A 16,780-nucleotide genomic window follows, 5' to 3' on the forward strand; every position below is an offset into this window, starting at 1 on the left:
ACGAGGGCCCTGAATGATACATTGGATCAGATGGACTTGACAGATATATTTAGAACTCTGCATCCCAAAGCAACAGAATATACTTTCTTCTCCAGTACACACAGAATATTCTCCAACATAGATCACATACTGGGTCACAAAACAGCCCTTCATAAGTATACAAGAATTGAGATCATACCATGCACACTTTCAGACCACAATGCTATGAAGCTTGAAATCAACCACAGGAAAAAGTCTGGAAAACTTCCAAAAGCATGGAAGTTAAAGAACACCCTATTAAAGAATGAATTGGTCAACCAGGCAATTAGAGAAGAAATTTAAAAATATATGGAAACAAACGAAAATGAAAATACAACAATCCAAACACTTTGGGATGCAGTGAAGGCAGTCCTGAGAGGAAAATACATTGCAATCCAGGCCTATCTCAAGAAACAAGAAAAATCCCAAATACAAAATCTAACAGCACACCTAAAGGAAATAGAAGCAGAACAGCAAAGGCAGCCTAAACCCAGCAGAAGAAGAGAAATAATAAAGATCAGAGCAGAAATAGACAATATAGATTCTAAAAAAAACTGTAGAGCCAATCAACGAAACCAGACTTGGTTTTTTGAAAAAATAAACAAAATTGACAAACCTCTAGCCAGGCTTCTCAAAAAGAAAAGGGAGATGACCCAAATAGAGAAAATCATGAATGAAAATGGAATTATTACAACCAATCCCTCAGAGATACAAACAATTATCAGGGAATACTATGAAAAATTATATGCCAACAAACTGGACAACCTGGAAGAAATGGACAAATTCCTAAACACCCACACGCTTCCAAAACTCAATCAGGAGGAAATAGAAAGCTTGAACAGACCCATAACCAATGAAGAAATTGAATCAGTCATCAAAAATCTCCCAACAAATAAGAGTCCAGGACCAGATGGCTTCCCAGGGGAGTTCTACCAGACGTTTAAAGCAGAGATAATACCTATCCTTCTCAAGCTATTCCAAACAATAGAAAGGGAAGGAAAACTTCCAGACTCATTCTATGAAGCCAGTATTACTTTGATTCCTAAACCAGACAGAGACCCAGTAAAAAAAAGAGAACTACAGGCCAATATCCCTGATGAATATGGATGTAAAAATTCTCAATAAGATACTAGCAAATCGAATTCAACAGCATATAAAAAGAATTATTCACCATGATCAAGTGGGATTCATTCCTGGGATGCAGGGCTGGTTCAACATTCGCAAATCAATCAACGTGATACATCACATTAATAAAAGAAAAGATAAGAACCATATGATCCTGTCAATCAATGTAGAAAAGGCCTTTGACAAAATTCAGCAAACTTTCTTAATAAAAACCCTCGAGAAAGTCGGGATAGAAGGAACATACTTAAGCACCATAAAAGCCATTTATGAAAAGCCCACAGCTAACATCATCCTCAATGGGGAAAAACTGAGAGCTTTTTCCCTGAGATTAGGAACACGACAGGGATGTCCACTCTCACTGCTGTTGTTTAACATAGTGTTGGAAGTGCTAGCATCAGCAATCAGACAACAAAAGGAAATCAAAGGCATCAAAATTGGCAACGATGAAGTTAAGCTTCACTTTTTGCAGATGACATATTATACATGGAAAATCCGATAGACTCCACCAAACGTCTGCTAGAACTGATACATGAATTCAGCAAAGTTGCAGGATACAAAATCAATGTGCAGAAATCAGTTGCATTCTTATACACTAATAATGAAGCAACAGAAAGACAAATATAGAAACTGATCCCATTCACAATTGCACCAAGAAGCATAAAATACCTAGGAATAAATCTAACCAAAGATGTAAAAGATCTGTATGCTTAAAACTATAGAAAGTTTATGAAGGAAATTGAAGAAGGTATAAAGGAATGGAAAAACATTCCGTGCTCATGGGTTGGAAGAATAAATATTGTCAAAATGTCAATACTACCCAAAGCTATCTACACATTCAATGCAATCCCAATCAAAATTGCACCAGCATTCTTCTCAAAACTAGAACAAGCAATCCTAAAATTCGTATGGAACCACAAAAGGCCCCGAATAGCCAAAGTAATTTTGAAGAAGAAGACCAAAGCAGGAGGCATCACAATCCCAGACTTTAGCCTCTACTACAAAGCTGTAATCAGCAAGACAGCATGGTATTGGCACAAAAACAGACACATAGACCAATGGGATAGAATAGAAACCCCAGAACTAGACCCACAAACGTATGGCCAACTAAGCTTTGACAAAGCAGGAAACAACATCCAATGGAAAAAACACAGTCTCTTTAACAAATGGTGCTGGGAGAACTGGACAGCAACATGCAGAATAAAACTAGACCACTTTCTCACACCATTCACAAAAATAAACTCAAAATGGATAAAGGACCTGAATTTGAGACAGGAAACCATCAAAACCCTAGAGGAGAAAGCAGGAAAAGACCTCTCTGACCTCAGCCGCAGCAATTTCTTACTCGACACATCCCCAAAGGCAAGGGAATTAAAAGCAAAAATGAACTACTGGGACCTTATGAAGATAAAAAGCTTCTGCACAGCAAAGGAAACAACCAACAAAACTAAAAGGCAACCAACGGAATGGGAAAAGATATTTGCAGATGACATATTGGACAAAGGGCTAGTATCCAAAATCTATAAAGAGCTCACCGAACTCCACACCCGAAAAACAAATAACCCAGTGAAGAAATGGGCAGAAGACATGAATAGACACTTCTCTGAAGAAGACATCTGGATGGCCAACAGGCACATGAAAAGATGCTCAACATCGCTCCTTATCAGGGGAAAACAAATCAAAACCACACTCAGACACCACCTCACACCAGTCAGAGAGGCCAAAATGAACAAATCAGGAGACTATAGATGCTGGCGAGGATGTGGAGAAATGGGAACCCTCTTGCACTGTTGGTGGGAATGCAAATTGGTACAGCCACTCTGGAAAATAGTGTGGAGGTTCCTCAGAAAATCAAAAATAGACCTACCCTATGACCCAGCAATAGCACTGCTAGGAATTTACCCAAGGGATACAGGAGTACTGATGCATAGGGGCACTTGTACCCCAATGTTTATAGCAGCACTCTCAACAATAGCCAAATTATGGAAAGAGCCTAAATGTCCATCAACTGATGAATGGATAAAGAAATTGTGGTTTATATACACAATGGAGTACTACATGGCAATGAGAAAGAATGAAATATGGCCCTTTGTAGCAACATGGATGGAACTGGAGAGTGTGATGCTAAGTGAAATAAGCCATACAGAGAAAGACAGATACCATATGTTTTCACTCTTATGTGGATCCTGAGAAACTTAACAGAAACCCATGGGGGAGGGGAAGGAAAAAAAAAAAAAAAAAAAAAAAAGAGGTTAGAGTGGGAGAGAGCCAAAGCATAAGAGACTCTTAAAAACTGAGAACAAACTGAGGGTTGACGGGGGATGGGAGGGAGGGCAGGGTGGGCGATGGGTATTGAGGAGGGCACCTTTTGGGATGAGCACTGGGTGTTGTATGGAAACCAATTTGACAATAAACTTCATATATTGAAAAAAAATAAAAATTAAATAAATAAATAGAAATTAAAAAAATAAATATAACTACAATTCTTTATACTCTGCTTTGATAATAAGGGTGGGAATCATGAAACACAATTATCATTTGCCAGCTGGTTCCCTGCTATGTTCTGTTAATTGGAATATGATAGAAGGAAACTGGAAGCTACTAAAAGGATGAGTATCCCAGCATGTTTGCTTGTGATTCCTGTCAATGCCATACAACAACGCCAATATCACTGGTTCTTCCTTCTAGTTTTATTTCTTCCCAATACTCCCAGCAAAATCTCATCACGCTTCCTCAGAAGAAACAGAACCAGACATCAGTGGGGTGCGTCTCAGGGGTCTGAGTCTCAGGTCCATGAGGGGTCCTCCTCTGTGCTCCTGAAGCATGAGCTACAGCTATGAAGTGCCTCTTCACAGGGGTGTGAGTCTTGGATCTATGTGGTCTGTTCTCTTGGCTCCTGAGGTACTACAATCAACAGGACAGCACCTTTCCATAAGGGGTCTGAGTGTCAGTTCGGGGAAGACCTTCACCATGCTTCTAAGTTTTCAATACTTCAAACTCCTATCTTTGTTCCCACAGACATAAAGGTGGAAGTGATACCCTGCAGTTACTATCTCTATTATTTCTGTATTCCCTTTGTGCCTTCAGTCCACCTATACTTGTTTATCTTGGATTAAATACTCCCAGTGTTAACCACTGGTATAACTTCTGTCTTCCTATCCAGAACATGATTAACATACCCACTTTAATCTTCCTTGAAGAGAAAGCCCAAACATAGCATCACAAATCCAAACAGATTAAAATATCTCTGCATCTGGTTCCTGGTACTCTTGAGATTATATTTGCCAAAAACAAAAACAGATTTATTAAGCATTAAGCATGACATTAGTACTTCTGAAAAAACCATACAGACTGAAGTTGAAGTAAGAAGAGTTATTTTTCATAGGATGTTTGTGCTATAAATATTTCCTGAAGATCTAGGGGAAAGTAAGAATATCTGACCAAAAAGTTCAGGTTACTGACAAAGCAATAAAACATGTATTGATGATAATACTAGCTATTATATTAAAGGTTATGGAAGTCAGAGGCAGAGAAAAAGTAAAATATTTGGAATGATGCCATAACCATGGGCAATGCCAATTTTATGTGCCAGATTTAGATAATAAAATTCAGTAACAAGCTATTGTTAACACACTTTTTATTCCCACCTTCTTATTTTTTTTTTAATGTTTATTTATTTTTGAGACAGAGAGAGACAGAGCATGAGCGGGGGAGGGTCACAGAGATGGAGACACAGAATCTGAAACAGGCTCCAGGCTCTGAGCTGTCAGCACAGAGCCCGATGTGGGGCTCGAACTCACGGACCGCGAGATCACGACCTGAGCTGAAGTCAGACACTTAACCGACTGAGCCACCCAGGCGCCTCTCCCACCTTCTTCTTTAAAGCAAACAAAAAAAACAACTCCACATTTGAAATCCAAACTGGGTCATTCTGGTTATCTCAGTAATTGAACATCTTTCATCTTAAATGAACAAATTTTAATATCATTGTGGCTGAGGAAATAATAGGTAGATAATTTTAGCCTAAATTTCTCTCTTAGCCCATGGTCTTCTTATTTAAAACTAAAGTGATCTTTTGGGATGTTGTTATCCCAAGCACGAGTCTCAGCATTTTAACTTCTATCAGTGGCATTTTACTCATCTATACAATAACAAAGAATAGAAAACATTGAAAAACCCATCTATTCTTTTGTTGCACTGGGATGGAGAACTTTCAGCACAGCTCTGCGTATCTGTTTGGTCTTCACACTGTAGATGATGGGGTTCAGCACAGGGGGATTAACAGGTAGGTATTGGCAACCAGGATATGTACATAAGGTGGGGCCCATTTCCCAAATCTGTGAACAAAGGACAGACTAATCAATGGAATATAGAATACAGCAACAGCCCCAATATGGGAGATACATGTGCTGAAGGCTTTCTTCCTCTCTTTCAAAGATGCAATGCTGAGGACAGTCTTAACGATTAACAAGTTAGAAAAAATAATGAAGACGGAGTCTACCCCAGCAGTGGTGATCAGGGCTGTGAACCCCACTGCGCTATTGATCCTGGTGTCTGTGCACGAGAGCTTCATCATGTCAGGGTAGAAGCAGTAGGAGTGGTGGAGCACATGGCTGTGGCAAAAGGGCAATCGTTTAAGAAGCAACACCATAGGAGTCTGGATTAGTGCCCCCTGGTGATGATTGCTATTCCAATCTGTGCTATTTTAAGCTCAGTTAAGATAGAAGCATATCTAAGAGGATTAGAGATGGCCACAAAACGATCAAAGGCCATGGCCAACAGCACTGAGGACTCCAATGACAATGTAAAGTTGAATGAAAAACATCTGTGACAGGCAGGCATTAAAGCTGATCTCCCTGGCATCAAACCAGAATATACCCAACATGGTGACCAGGGTAGATATGGACAGGCCGAGGTCAGTGGTGGGCAGCATGGAGAGGAAATAATACATGGGTTCGTGGAGGCTGGGCTGAGTGACAATGGCAAAGAGAATCAGGCTGTTTCCCGAGAGGGTGGTTATGTAGAGAAAGCAGAAAGGAATGGAGATCCAGGTGTGGAAGACTTCCAACCCAGAAACATCAGTTAGTAGGAAAATGATGGACATAGCTGTGGTATTCTGGAAAGTTGACATGTTGAACTCAAACTGCAGAATCTTATCATGAATAGCCTGCAATGATCAATTGCATTTCTTTATAATGAATTCAACCTGAAATTAATTATTTCACCAGGTAAACATTTATAAGAGATAGTATCTATATTATAGAAGGAGCTTATGAAGATTGGTTAAAAAATAAAGAAAACTAAGGCCACATCTAATAGAGAAGCAGAAAACAGGAAATGAACAATTATGTGAGGATATAGAATTTGTATATAAACAAATCTAGCAATGATCCATCTTATTTAAATTCATTGCCTTTTAAGTGGATTGCACCCATCACTTACTTTATGTGGTAAGCAGTCAAGAAACATTTTTTGAGAGGCGCCTGGGTGGTTCATTTGGTTAAGTGGCCGACTTCAGCTCAGGTCATGATCTCATGGTGCGTGAGTTCAATCACATGTCAGGCTGTGTGCTGACAGCTCAGAGCCTGGAGCCTGCTTCAGATTGTGTCTCCCTCTCTCTGCCCCTCCCCCACTCACACTCAATCTCTCTCAAAAATAAACATTAAAAAAAGTTTTTAAAAAAAGAAATATTTTTTGAAATGTATATGTTGTGTTGTATGAAATCTTAGATAAACAACAAACAGTATATACAGGGATTCTGATATAATAAATAAAGTAAGTTGGCTTCTGCGGGCAAAAAAAAGGAATGCTCTCATCTCCTGGATACTTTCTTTCAATCAAGTTGAATATCTCCAAACATAAAAATAGCCAACATTTTTTGGGGGTGCCTGGGTGGCTCTGTCGGTTAAGCGGCTGACTTCGGCTCAGGTCATGATCTCACGGTCCATGAGTTCAAGCCCTGTGTCGGGCTCTGTGCTGACAGCTCAGAGCCTGGAGCCTGCTTCGGATTCTGTGTCTCCCTCTCTCTGACCCGCCCCCATTCATGTTCTGTCTTTGTCTCAAAAATAAATAAACCCTAAAAAAAACTTAAAAAAAATAGCCTACATTTTTTGAGCCCCTACTATCTGTTAGTAGTTGTGAAAATATTCTGTATGAACCTACAGTTTCTTTGCAATACCATAACTTGAACTGTACCTAATTAACTTTTGTACTACATACCTAGTGTAAGCCATCAAGACAATTACAAACAGAACTGTTTGAATATAGAGGGTCTCAAAGTAAGTACTGTGGACATTTTGATGTTACAAATTTTTATTTGGTATCCCAAATCAATTTTGGGGGCTGCATATTCTATTTTTTGATGCATTCAAGCACTGACTGATATATTTATTGGCTAAGATACCCACACGATAAGATATTAAATATTTGTGCCTGAACTTTCCATCCCTAAAGTAATAATGATATGCATACTCCATAGAATTATTACCAGGATTAAATTAGTTAATATATATGAAAAACTAAGGAGGGTAGTTCACTGTGATGTAAAAGTTCAACAAATATTAGCTGTTATATTTTTTTAATTAAATTTAAAATATTATATAATCATTTCTTTTCCTTCCTTTCCCACATCTATTTGCATACCCCTCCCACTTATTCACAGGTCTTGTCTTCTGAGCTGAGACAAAAGGTGAAAATATTATCTAAGTCTGACTTGGGCAATGCCTACTGCTTAATATCTTCTTTATGTGGTCCCTTCTTCCTCCACAGCTATGATTTTTCTTCTACATTCTTTCCTGATTCAGAAGAAAAACTATTGCTCACTTCCAAAGACAACCCTACCACGTAAGCCCCTAAATGAATTCTGGATATTAGTATAGTTTAACATTAAATTACTGAGTGCATGTGGGGTCCCTGGGTGGCTCAGTGTGTTAAGTGACTGACTCTTGATTTTGGTTCAGGTCATGATCTCAGGGTCATGAGCCCAGCATGGAGCCTGCGTAAGATTTTCTCTCTCTCCCTCTATTGCTCCTGTGCTCGCTCCCTTGAAAGAAAGAAAGAAAGAAAGAAAGAAAGAAAGAAAGAAAGAAAGAAAGAAAGAAAGAAAGAAAGTAAGTGCAGGCTGTAATCCACTAGATGGATACAGAACCAAATTAAACATGGTACCAGCCCTCAAGGATATTTAGGAAAGGATAAGATACTTATGAAAACAAACATGTAAACGGACAAATAAAATGCAGTGTGATATATAAAATAATGGGTTTGTGTTTAAAACACACTGGTTGAATGTATTAGAAAGTCTTGTGGGGGAAGGATCAAGAGAGGCTACTTTGAGAATATAAAGAACACTTGTGCAGGGGATGCTAGGTAAAAATCACCATGAAGATACTCTAAGCATGTCCAAGGTATGTTGTATTAGATAATTTACAAATGTCACTAAGACATGAGATATAAGGTGCTAAAAGTGTTTAAAGGTAGCAGGAGTCCAGTACGGAATTATTTTATCACCATCAAAGGGTAAGGAATTTGGACGTTTTCTAAACACTGAAAACATAAAGAATACGTAGATGTCTTTCTGCACTGTGAAATAGCCCCACCAAATTTCCTTCTTTATTTTTATTAAAATTTGGACACTTTCATTTGTACCATTAGCACCGTCTATAAATATTTCAATTTCTTTCCCAACCTAAACATAACTCTGCCTCCTTCCTGTCGCATGTATCTCCTTCCCTTCACCAACAACTTATTGAATATTTGTCTTTCCTCATCTCCCTCTTAAATAGTTCACACCTATTCTTGAAATTTGCTTCTTTTTGTACTGAAGCATACCCTGTTGGATTAGTTGTCTATTGCTGCATGAAAAACTAGCACAAATTCAAGGTTCAAAACAAGAAATTCATTGACTCACATTTCAGCAAGTCCTAAGCAGAAGCAGAAGTATCAGGATCTCTGCTCAGGGTCTTACAAGGCTAAAATCAGGGTTTCAGCCAGGACTGTGTCCTCATCTTGAGGTCAGGGTCCCTTCCAGACAGATCCAGGTTGTTGGCGTTCTTTGTGGTATGGAATTGATGTCTCCGCTTTCTGACTGGCCATTGACTGGAGGTTGCTCCCAGCTCCTAGAGACTACCCTCTACCCTCTGCCCAGTCATCTGGACCTCTCCCAACAGGCTGCATCTTCCAACCCAGTAGAGGAGTCTCTCTGCTGGCTCCTGTCTCTTTTAAAGGCTCACATGATTAGGGCAGGCCCACCCAGCATAATCTCCCTTTTGAAAAACTCAAAGTCAAGCCATCACCAACCTCGCTGACATCTGCAAACTCTCTTTGCCATACGTACAACATCACATATTCCATCACATCCATAGAACCGCGCACACTCAGGGGGTGGGTTTCATACTGGACTATACTCATAGGGGACAGGAATCGTGAGCACCTTTTTAGAATGCTGCCTGCCAAAACTGTCCAGGCCAACCAATCTATAAACTTTTATAGGTTTGGCTTCTAAAATGTCCTTTGATTGACCATCCTTATCCTCCACTTCTATCATCTCTATTTTACATAGCAGTCTCATTAGTTTTTGCAGGAACTACAGCTATATTCTCATAAGTAATTTCCCTGCCTTGAGTTTCAAGTGTTTACAAACTTTTTCCATATTGATGCCAGCATGATCTCTCAAAAATACAGCTTCTTGTCACTCCTCATACAGAACTCTTCCTTGTCTTCAGCACGAGGTTGAAACTCTTTCCTATCTTATTATAGCCGTCAAGGATCTTCCCAATCTAACAAAAATCTACTTTTCCTGATACTCAACCTCTTCCCTCCCCCCAGGAACCTTTTGATATGATCAACCTGGGCCTTTCCTACCTCACCAAATTACCAAATATAGTAAGTTCTCTCACAGTGCTGTGCTTTGCTTAAGTCATGTACTTCCCATTCTTCTTTGAATAAGCCTAAATTCTTTGATTCATTAGATTCATTCTTAGATTCATTATTTTCTTTAGGAAGCATTTTATGGAATCACCTTCTCCATGTCAAGTCACAAGGAATTACTTCTTCCTCTGGAGTCATATTTTTATTTATTTATTCATCTAGAATAGTGTTAATTCCATTGCATGATCATAAATTACTTGAAAATATGCCTCTCTAACTGAAATCAGCTATGGGCAGGTAGACCATTATATTCCCTGTACCATGAACTGTACTGTGCAGTGTGGGAAGTCAATAGATATTTTTTGATAAAAATTAAATCCAAGGGTTGTATACTGACAAGGAATTCTGGAAATATATCAGGATCTTAACACATTACAGCCTTGTGGTATTTAATTTATGCTATTTGGCTTCAAATTACAGATGTGACTGTAAAGCATCTCTGTGAACTCTTTCATTCCCACAAAAGGAAGCGTGTGTGTGTGTGTGTGTGTGTGTGTGTGTGTGCGCACGTGTTGAGGCTTTTTTTAATGAAAGGTTTGTGCTGGCATTTTAAGGTAAACTTTTATGTGCCCCCCTCCACTTCTCAATAGTGATTCTCTCTTCTGTGAAAACAATATTCCAGGCCCATAGTAAGAACATGCAACAGCTCCCATGCAGGACTACCTTGAGTTAGCTCTCTCCTCTGATGCCAGAGAGTCACTAACATGGTTGTACGGTCAGGCAAACCTAGTTTCAAGTGTTGGCTCTGCCACCAACTAGCTGAGGTTCTCCAAATAAGCACTTTATATTAGGTTTTACTTCCATAAAATTAAGTTTACCAATAGCATTCATTGTAAGGATCACTGAGATAGCATTTGTGAAGCATTTAATCTGCTAACGAGTACTGGGGAAGCACTTAACAATGGTAAATGAGGATGAGGTTGATGCTGGTGGTAGGTGGTTGCAGCATTGCCCTTAGGCAATGATTTTGAAACGTACTCAACTAACCAAAAAACTCACAATTCAAGGACCTGCTAACAACTTGCTCCAAGAGTCAAGACATATGGGCCACAGATCAACTGAACCCCATTGGCCAGAACATGATGTACCCAAATACTGATTTCAGGAAAAACCCTTCCACAGTTTTCCTGAGACATTCATGAGGGCTTTTTGCAGTTAATTAACTCTTCCTCATTCTAAAGGAAACCGGTGGGTGTGAAGCTTGATGTTTTCCCTAAGCGCACAGTGTTACTTACAAAGTATGGAGCTGTCTTCTTTCCTGTCCTCTTTGCCAGAAAGGGATTTGAGGAGCAGTGGAGGTTTTCTCCTCAGGTACAGGTAGCACATATAAGGAGCCATGACTCAGGCTTCATGAAATCTCCTAATCAGAAAACCCTGGTGGACTTTTCTGCGGCCCCCGAGTACCAAGTTTCCCAAGGGTTCATTCCACCTCATGACTCTCTTCCCTTTCTATCTCACTACATTTAGTTTTGTCATTTCCATCCATGGGCTGGTATTATAGTGCCTTGACCTTGCTAAATGTGAGTCTGCGAGTAAAAATTCCCAAACAAAACACCTGCCATATATGCACCAGCTCACTCCTGTCTCTACCTCTACCCCCACACACAGCAGATAAATGTATCTTCCTACAACATAAATTGGGTAAATTTGGTACACTTTTAAGATGGGTGAAGGGGAGTGGGAGACACAGGACTCCAGTTGTTGAATGAGTAAGTCACGGGAATAAAAGGCACAGCATACAGAATACAGTCAGCGATATTGTAATAGCAATGTAAGGGGACAAATAGCTATACTTATGGTGAACATAGCACAGTGTATATAAACTTGTGAAATCACTAAATTGTACATCTGAAACTAATGTAACATTGTGTGTCAACTATACTCAAAGAAAAAATATATATGGTTCTCTACCTTCAAAGTTCTCCATTTTTAAAACTTTTCCTGAGAATCCATGCAATTTGAATCTGTTATGTTTATACTTAGAAGTATACTCCTTAAGTATACTCCTTAGAAGTAATTGAATGTGTATTATATCTCCTCTGTTAAACAGTAAATTTCTAGGAGGTATATTTTCCTCTTCAGACTAAGAGTTTCCTGAGTTGTTGATATCCCCTTTAGTTCAGGTTCTTCCTGGCAAACAGAGAGATCACCATCAATGATTCCTCTTAGTATCTGCTTCAATGTTTTATCCAGTCTCATTCAAAAGAAACAACTGTTTTAAACATTACTTGAATTTATATATGTTTAGTCAGATTATTACTCCTTAAAAATAGAAATTATGTCTTCATTTTTCACTGTTTCAACACCAGTACATTCCACAGCACTTGCCAAAATGAAAATGGCCAAAATATGTAAGAAAAATATTTGCAAAGTTATGTAAAAGTTGTTAATTCAGTAAGCATGTATTAAATTAGCTATTATTAATAAAGTACTATGCTTATATCTGTGCATGATAGATTAATTTGAAAGTTCAATGGCTGTTTTCAAAAATTTTTAAGTCAGTCAGGGAAGATGGCCCTAATTGCCTATAAGACAAAGATTTATTAATGGCACCTAGAAGAAGGAAAAGGCAACTACTAGGGGCGGGTGGAGAGCAGGTGAATATTTCAGTTATAGAGCACAAAACAATCAAAGACAAACAGCAAGATATTTATGGTATTTTTTTCAGAAGTGAAAACATCCCAGAAGAGTGTTATCTAACATGCCTGCTAACCTGGAGGTAGCTTGTTAAAATATAAATCCCCAGGCTCCATCTAAAGAATTTCTGATTAAGTAGTTCCAGGTTGGGGTTGAAGATATTAAGTTGTTCTGATGCCCTGGTTTTGAACCACAGTTAGTACAGCAATGGACAAAAGCAGGAAGTGGATGTCATATTATAAATTGGTGGTATGAAGACAGATTGTGAAGACCCATGGGGAAGCAGTTACAAGGGAAGATGAAGAACAAAAAAGTTACTGTGTTTTCAAGTGGGTGTTAAATGGAAATCAATTATTTCACTACCTGCAAAATTTTAAACACTCATTATTGAGCATTTTTAAACTGCAGGAAAGTACACAGAAAATATAAACAAGCCAATCTCTAATTATCGGAAGACAAGTACTTTGACTTTTGGAACATATCTATCCACACTTTTACAATGTATATGTGTGAGTGGATATGCAAGTGTATGTGTGTGTGTTCCCATGAAATATATACACAAACAGTGATACATACCCTGTAAACTAATCTATCTTTTCCCTTAATAATATATAAATTTATACCTATGTCAGTATTTAGCTGGTTGCATGAGAGTTTATATTTTATTTAACCAATACCCTAAAATAATTGTTTAAGCAGTTTCCAGATTTGCATTGCAACGAATAATGATATGTTGAACATCACAACACATCTTGGCCCACTTTCCCCCATTAGACACGTATTTTGAAGAATAAATCACTGGATATTACATAGTTAAAATTTTAATACATTTACCAAAGGGACCTGAATAACCCTTTTAAGAATTAAGTAAGTTTGATTTTTATTTGACTTCATGTTTTCTAGGCTTATTCATGTTCTGTGGCCATGAGTAGTCTATCTGGGGAAATAATAAGCATTACCAATAAATGGTTAGAATTACTGTAACTTAGACTTTCCTACTGAGGGAAATTATATCAAATATCCCTTGAATCATGCTGTACCTCAGAGGTTATAAGGCTGTTTAAACCCCAATTCATGACTTCATTTGTCCACTTTGTAGAAATATTTTACCTGTGGTCCTATTCTGTGCCAATGGAAGCATTTGTGACAAGGCCAAAGGTACACGAGACACAGTCCCTATCCCCAAGAATCTACATTCTTGAACTCACTAAATACGAAGCTATTGCATCATCAGAACAGAATGAAAGCATTTATAAATAGGCTTTTTCTTTTTTTTTTTTTATTTTTTTTTATTTTTTAATATATGAAATTTACTGTCAAATTGGTTTCCATACAACACCCAGTGCTCATCCCAAAAGGTGCCCTCCTCAATACCCATCACCCACCCTGCCCTCCCTCCCACCCTGCCCTCCCTCCCACCCCCCCATCAACCCTCAATTTGTTCTCAGTTTTTAACAGTCTCTTATGCTTTGGCTCTCTCCCACTCTAACCTCTTTTTTTTTTTTTTTTTTTCCTTCCCCTCCCCCATGGGTTTCTGTTATGTTTCTCAGGATCCACATAAGAGTGAAACCATATGGTATCTGTCTTTCTCTGTATGGCTTATTTCACTTAGCATCACACTCTCCAGTTCCATCCATGTTGCTACAAAAGGCCATATTTCATTTTTTCTCATTGCCACGTAGTATTCCATTGTGTATATAAACCACAATTTCTTTATCCATTCATCAGTTGATGGACATTTAGGCTCTTTCCATAATTTGGCTATTGTTGAGAGTGCCGCTATAAACATTGGGGTACAGGTGCCCCTATGCATCAGTACTCCTGTATCCCTTGGATAAATTCCTAGCAGTGCTATTGCTGGGTCATAGGGTAGGTCTATTTTTAATTTTCTGAGGAACCTCCACACTGCTTTCCAGAGCGGCTGCACCAATTTGCATTCCCACCAACAGTGCAAGAGGGTTCCTGTTTCTCCACATCCTCTCCAGCATCTATAGTCTCCTGATTTGTTCATTTTGGCCACTCTGACTGGCGTGAGGTGATATCTGAGTGTGGTTTTGATTTGTATTTCCCTGATAAGGAGCGACGTTGAACATCTTTTCATGTGCCTGTTGGCCATCCGGATGTCTTCTTTAGAGAAGTGTCTATTCATGTTTTCTGCCCATTTCTTCACTGGGTTATTTGTTTTTCGGGTGTGGAGTTTGATGAGCTCTTTATAGATTTTGGATACTAGCCCTTTGTCCGATGTGTCATTTGCAAATATCTTTTCCCATTCCGTTGGTTGCCTTTTAGTTTTGTTGGTTGTTTCCTTTGCTGTGCAGAAGCTTTTTATCTTCATAAGGTCCCAGTAATTCACTTTTGCTTTTAATTCCCTTGCCTTTGAGGATGTGCCGAGTAAGAGATTGCTACGGCTGAGGTCAGAGAGGTCTTTTCCTGCTTTCTCCTCTAAGGTTTTGATGGTTTCCTGTCTCACATTCAGGTCCTTTATCCATTTTGAGTTTATTTTTGTGAATGGTGTGAGAAAGTGGTCTAGTTTCAACCTTCTGCATGTTGCTGTCCAGTTCTCCCAGCACCATTTGTTAAAGAGACTGTGTTTTTTCCATTGGATGTTGTTTCCTGCTTTGTCAAAGATGAGTTGGCCATACGTTTGTGGGTCTAGTTCTGGGGTTTCTATTCTATTCCATTGGTCTATGTGTCTGTTTTTATGCCAATACCATGCTGTCTTGATGATGACAGCTTTGTAGTAGAGGCTAAAGTCTGGGATTGTGATGCCTCCTGCTTTGGTCTTCTTCTTCAAAATTACTTTGGCTATTCGGGGCCTTTTGTGGTTCCATATGAATTTTAGGATTGCTTGTTCTAGTTTCGAGAAGAATGCTGGTACAATTTTGATTGGGATTGCATTGAATGTGTAGATAGCTTTGGGTAGTATTGACATTTTGACAATATTTATTCTTCCAATCCATGAGCAGGGAATGTCTTTCCATTTCTTTATATCTTCTTCAATTACCTGCATAAGCTTTCTATAGTTTTCAGCATACAGATCTTTTACATCTTTGGTTAGATTTATTCCTAGATATTTTATGCTTCTTGGTGCAATTGTGAATGGGATCAGTTTCTTCATTTGTCTTTCTGTTGCTTCATTGTTAGTGTATAAGAATGCAACTGATTTCTGCACATTGATTTTGTATCCTGCAACTTTGCTGAATTCATGTATCAGTTCTAGCAGACTTTTGGTGGAGTCTATCGGATTTTCCATGTATAATATCATGTCATCTGCAAAAAGCGAAAGCTTGACTTCATCTTTGCCAATTTTGATGCCTTTGATTTCCTTTTGTTGTCTGATTGCTGATGCTAGAACTTCCAGCACTATATTAAACAACAGCGGTGACAGTGGGCATCCCTGTCGTGTTCCTGATCTCAGGGAAAAAGCTCTCAGTTTTTCCCCGTTGAGGATGATGTTAGCTGTGGGCTTTTCATAAATGGCCTTTATGATGTTTAAGTATGTTCCTTCTATCCCGACTTTCTCAAGGGTTTTTATTAAGAAAGGGTGCTGGATTTTGTCAAAGGCCTTTTCTGCATCGATTGACAGGATCATATGGTTCTTCTCTTTTTTTTTGTTAATGTGATGTATCACGTTGATCGATTTGCGAATGTTGAACCAGCCCTGCATCCCAGGAATGAATCCCACTTGATCATGGTGAATAATTCTTTTTATATGCTGTTGAATTCGATTTGCTAGTATCTTATTAAGAATTTTTGCATCCATATTCATCAGGGATATTGGTCTGTAGTTCTCTTTTTTTACTGGGTCTCTGTCTGGTTTAGGAATCAAAGTAATACTGGCTTCATAGAATGAGTCTGGAAGTTTTCCTTCCCTTTCTATTTCTTGGAATAGCTTGAGAAGGATAGGTATTATCTCTGCTTTAAATGTCTGGTAGAACTCCCCTGGGAAGCCATCTGGTCCTGGACTCTTATTTGTTGGGAGATTTTTGATAACCGATTCAATTTCTTCGCTGGTTATGGGTCTGTTCAAGCTTTCTATTTCCTCCTGATTGAGTTTTGGAAGAGTGTGGGTGTTTAG

The 16,780-nt window shown here is 38.7% G+C and overlaps 1 pseudogene; it reads right to left on the reverse strand.

Annotated features, from left to right (window-relative positions):
* Positions 1–5,321: 5,321 nt before the first annotated feature.
* LOC132676216 (olfactory receptor OR51C1-like) lies at positions 5,322–6,271 on the reverse strand (annotated as a pseudogene).
* Positions 6,272–16,780: the final 10,509 nt, after the last annotated feature.

This window comes from Panthera onca, chromosome D1 (assembly GCF_046562875.1).
Source record: "Panthera onca isolate mPanOnc1 chromosome D1, mPanOnc1 haplotype 2, whole genome shotgun sequence".
Lineage (NCBI taxonomy): Eukaryota > Metazoa > Chordata > Mammalia > Carnivora > Felidae > Panthera > Panthera onca.